The 5,220-nt window shown below is 41.2% G+C and overlaps 1 long non-coding RNA gene across 1 annotated transcript; it reads left to right on the top strand.

The window, feature by feature from the left end:
- Positions 1 to 1,426: 1,426 nt before the first annotated feature.
- On the top strand, positions 1,427 to 2,766 carry LOC121917906. Its single transcript, XR_006101125.1, has 3 exons — positions 1,427 to 1,533; positions 1,668 to 1,815; positions 2,548 to 2,766. It is a non-coding gene; the product is annotated as an uncharacterized LOC121917906 (long non-coding RNA).
- The last annotated feature ends 2,454 nt before the right edge of the window (positions 2,767 to 5,220 follow it).

Here is a 5,220-nt window from a genome sequence, read left to right as displayed (position 1 = left end):
GACACTGAATAAACCACTGTCGAATAGCTCTTACTGTCAGGAGGTTTTTCCTAATGTTGAAGTGGAATCTCTTTTTCTATCATTTTAATCCATTGCTCCAGGTCCTATTCTCTGCAGCAGCAGAAAGCAAGCTTGCTCCATTCTCAGTACGATATCCCTTCAAATATTTAAACAGAGCTATCACACCATCTCTTCGTCTTCTCTTTTCCAGGCTAAATATACGCAGCTCCCTAAGTAGCTCCTCCTAGGGCATCATTCTCAGAACATTCACCATTTTGGTCGCCCTCCTCTGGACATGCTCCAGCTTGCCAACATCCTTTTTGAATTGTGGTGCCCAGAACTGGACATAGTATTTCAGGTGAGGCTGCAACAATTTGCTTTTGCCTGAGTCTACTGGGAACGGCAAAATCTGACCCCTTTCTTCTTCTCTCCTCTGTGCTAAGTTTATTGCAGTTACATTTGTACTTCAGACTCAGCATCAATGGAAGTAAGTCAAGGATGAAAGGAGAAAGTATGGGGGGGGGGGAGACTGGGACATTTTTAAAGCAGCTGAAAAAATGGGACAACAGGGGATTAAATGGGACTGTCCCTGCCAAATTGGGACAGTTGGATCATATGCGATGGTCTGACTTGGTGTGAGTCATCTTACTAAGACCCAAGCTATTAAGAAAACAGTATTCTTAAAACAACCAACACATTTGATCTTAACATAATAGCTTTGATAGGCATGGAGTTCAGGAGGTAAGGTTCAAGGTCCTGAGTTTTACATTCAATCTATCTGTGCCTATGATCCAACACAATGTTGAACTCTTATACTTAGTGAAAGCAGTGGGGTTAAGAGTGCAGACTCCATTGCGCCAACTGTTTCCACTCCTTGAAACACCAGATCTGGCTTCAGTGACACATGCCTTGATAACATCCTGTTCAGATTACTCTAACATGCTCAATGTGGGGCTGCCTTTGGAAACTGTTCAGCAAGTCCAAAATGCTGCATCCAGATCGTTGACTGGGATAGGTTATAATAAGGGCCGTATAACTGCCTTGCTAAAACAACTGCACTGACTGTTGATTCATTCCTGGGCAAAAGTTAAAGTGTTGGCTATGACCTTTAAAGCCCTACATGGCTTGGGGCCAGACGGTTTGAAAAATGGTATCTCCCTTCATGAACCCGCTTGTATTCTAAGATCTGCGGAGGAAGCCTTTTTCTCAGTCGCACCGCCATCCCAGGCATGTCTTGTGCAAGGTGACCAGATGGCCTCCTTTTCCAAGACATGTCCTACATTTCAAAGTGTCCTCCATTTTGAGCATGACTACGAAGCATGAATTCACATTGATATTAGTGTTTTTAGCTGGTATTTTGTAATGTCCCCCATTTTTCTTGAATGTCTTATGTTTTGCAGTGTCTTGTCATCCTTTGCAGTTATGGCATTTGGTGACGCTGGTCTTGTGAGGACACAAGAGAGGGCCTTCTCAGCGGCTGCTCCCAGGTTATCGAACTCCCTTCCCAGGAGGTCTGGTTGGACCCTCCAGCAAGTAAAGACCTTTTTATTCAAGGAAGCTTTTGGTTTTTAGTGAAGGTTTTAATGGGAGGAGGGTGTTATAGTGGTTTTGTTTTATTATGTTTAAAGTAGCATGTAATGCTCTTTTTAACTTCCTTTAATGCTTAGGTAGCCTTATGCTTAATAATGCTTAGGATGTTTTCGGGATTTCAAGATACCACATTATATCCTTATTGACACACCTAAGGAGCCTCTTGGGAAGAAACCAGACTAAAAACTAAATGAAGAAAGAAATGCACAGTCTGAGCAATGACAAGTAAGTGCCATTTGGGGCTTAACCAAAATTAGCTTTGTTTCGTTTTTTAAAGCCATTGGAACTTTTTTCCTTCCTAGTTTCTAAACAAAACAGGAAGCCTGAGTGCCAAGGAATGTGGTTTCATACTGTTTGTGATCCTGAACTGATTCACTTTCAAGAAAGTTTCACTGATCAAAGGGGCGCTACTCCAAAAATAAACAGGCAAACCACTGTGAGCAGGGATACAGCGTGCGAAATCTAGTTTTCTGAATTTCTAGGCCATGCCATGTTTGCAGTAATTTCAGATAAGTGTCTGCCGTGACGTTTGGAAAACCAGCGGAAAAGAACAAGACAAATGACAGGGAAAATGTAAAGCTTTGTGGGAGTCTCTTTTTTACTCTTTTGGACATAAATTCACTCACTGCTTCAATGATACGCCTTGGCTTACTGGGACACAGGCTTAGTAGCCTGCTGGTTCATGTCAGTAGAACATAAAATGCAAAGATGTTGGCTTGCCGCAAGTTAAGAAACTTTCTGCATTCTATTATTTAAATAAACTCAGTGATATATAAACTCAAAGCAATGCCTTGCTTGATATTTATCTGCATTTACCTAGGTTCCAGTATGATTACATTTGCTAGATTCAATTTATTTACATTATCTCTTCAAATGGATCCCATTCTTTTTCTGTTTTATGGATCAGTTTTTTATTAATCATGTGTGTTAACTTGTCCATATTCTTCTTTTCTTCAGTCTTAAGTTTCCAGTCCTTTATCGGCCACCTCCCTGGTCCAATTCAAGAAGGAGCTGAAGACTCTCTTGTTCACACAAGCATTCCCTGAACCAGGCTTCAATTAGTCTCTTCCCCCCCTCTATGGCAGCAGTGACATGCTGGCTAGAATGTTTTAATGTCTATGCTTTTAATGCATCTGCGGTTTTTATTGTATGTATTGTATATGATTTTATCTTGTACACCGCCCTGGTTCATAGAAGGGCGGTATATAAATAAATTTTTTATTATTTATTATTATTTATTGTAGGAGGTTCGTCCACCTTCCAACCTTTGGCAATGACTAGCCTCGCTGCTCTTACTAAATGAAGTATAATTCACCAGTATTTCTTTGAGTCTTCTTTATTGATCTTTGATGTCATGTTTAGTAAGTACAGTTCCATAGAAAAGGGGATTTGCATCTTTAATCTTTTTTGTATTGCTTTATGCACTTGGGACAGTAACAGTAATATTTGTCAATTGATTGAAAGCAATCTTAATTCTACTAGACCTCTGGGTTTTAATATCAATGTTCAGTTAATAAATGATAACTTGGTTTCTTTCTGTTTCTAGGAAGAGAAAGTTGTAGGCAATTTAAGATCAGACCCCAAATCATAATAATCACAATTAACTTGTAACGACCCCTGGTTTGCTGAAAAATTCATTCAGATATCAAAATGATATCTTGTGAATTCATCATCATTTACTTTTGCCATCTTGGGACACTTGTGGCCAAACTCTCATGCTGTTTGACCACAAGTGTCCCAGTTTTCATCTGTGAAATGCTGAAGAGTGTGATGAGAAGAAGAATCCCTGCAACATATGTACAAGTCTGTAGGAGAGAGTAGGGAAGAGGGCAAGAAGAATACAAAATCTCTCTGTCCCTCTTTCTCTCTGTGTGTGTATGCCTTCAAGTCATTTCCCACTTATGGTGATTCTAAGGTGAATCTAGCATGGGGCTTTCTTGAAAAGATTTGTTCAGAGGATGTTTGCTACGACCTTCCCCTGTGCCTGAGAGCATGTAACTTGCCCAAGGTTTTTGTTGTTGCTGTTGTGTACCTTCAAATCATGACACCTGGCAGCCCTAAGGTGAACCAATCATGGATTTGCTTGGTTTTTTTGCAAGTTCAGAGGAGGTTTACCTTTGCCTTCCCCTGAGGCTGAGAGAGTGTGACTTGCCCAATGTCGCTCACTGGGTTTCCATGGCTGAGCAGAGACTCAAACCCTGATGTCCAGAGTCATAATGCAACACTCAAACCACTACACTGCGCTGGCACTTTAGTCTGGCTATACTGTGCATATTCAATTTCCATATTTAATCATAACAGTCTAGTCAATCTGGAATTCAGGAAGCCAAAAACTCAAGACAAAGCAAAAGTGAATGTATGTGTGTGGGTCGGTGGATGGGTGAGAAAGAGAGAGTATGCAGAGCTTTCTGCAGAAAGTGTTCCCACTCAGCCCTGGGCAAGTCACACTTCCTTATGCTACCTGCCCTCAGCAGTTTTTATCAATGGTTTCCTCCTTGCACTCCTTCAGCACTCTATCTCCGTAGGGCAGCCTTTCTCAAATAGTGGGGCGGGCCCCCCAGGGGGGGCGCGAGGCTCCGTAAAGGGGGACGCAAGGCTCTGTTATGCAGAGGTGTACTTATAACAATTTTATAGACAAATGATACTATTTACAGTCGCGCGGGGGGCACGAAATGTTTTCTTCTTCCTAGGGGGGTCTAGACAGAAAATAATTGAGAAGCACTGCCGTAGGGTATCAATATAGTTAAAGTACGCCTTTGCAGCCAGCATGCATGAGCACCGTGTCTAGAAAGATGTGCCTTTGACCTGGCATTGGCAATCAAGAAATGACTGATGATGGGCACAAATTCTTGTTCAGCTAAAGGCTTTTTGGCATAGGGTTGCCTGGGAGAAATCAGTACATCTCTACCAGATGCACCGATGAGAACTATGCCAAATTAATGGAAGTGATAGGATTTGAGGCTCATACTAGGCAGAAATGAATTTTTTGAGGCTGGTTTATGAATAATGCAGGAATTGGGATCCTAGTTGGACAGGGAAGGCATGTGTGTGTCTGAGGAAGGGTATGTTCTCTTGGGAATACTGCTTTTTCTTTTTTACATGCATTTTTACACTTGTTGTGCAAGTGTGTTGAACTAGCATGTGAATGGGAGCAGTTACTGATTCTGTTCCCCATTCCATCTCTAGTTCCTTTGATCTCCATGCATTGAGGGCAGTGTTTCTGAACTGGAGAGCTTTCCCTCTACATAGGACCCTTTCCCACTATGCAGTTTTAGCATTAAGATTCCACTTCAGCTGCTATTGTTCCATCCTATGGAATCCTGGGAAATAGAAGTCTAGAAAGGGGAATATAGAATTCTCAGGGAAACCACAGGTTGAGTCTCCCTTCTCAAAAATGCTTGGGGCTAGAAGTGTTTTGGGTTTTGAATTTGTTTGGATTTTGGAATATCTGCATTTGCATATACGTACATATTGAGCTATCTTGGAGATGGGACCCAAGTCTAAATACAGGATTCATTTAAGTTTCATGTATACACCTTATACACATAGTCTGAAGGTAATTTTGTACAATATTTTAAATAATTTTGGACATGAAACAAAATGTATGTACATTGAACTGTCAGAAAGCAA

This window comes from Sceloporus undulatus, unplaced genomic scaffold, assembly GCF_019175285.1.
Source record: "Sceloporus undulatus isolate JIND9_A2432 ecotype Alabama unplaced genomic scaffold, SceUnd_v1.1 scaffold_1582, whole genome shotgun sequence".
In the NCBI taxonomy this organism is placed as follows: Eukaryota; Metazoa; Chordata; class Lepidosauria; order Squamata; family Phrynosomatidae; genus Sceloporus; species Sceloporus undulatus.
Note: the sequence above shows the minus strand (reverse complement) of the source record. Positions and strands in the feature narration are given on the sequence as shown.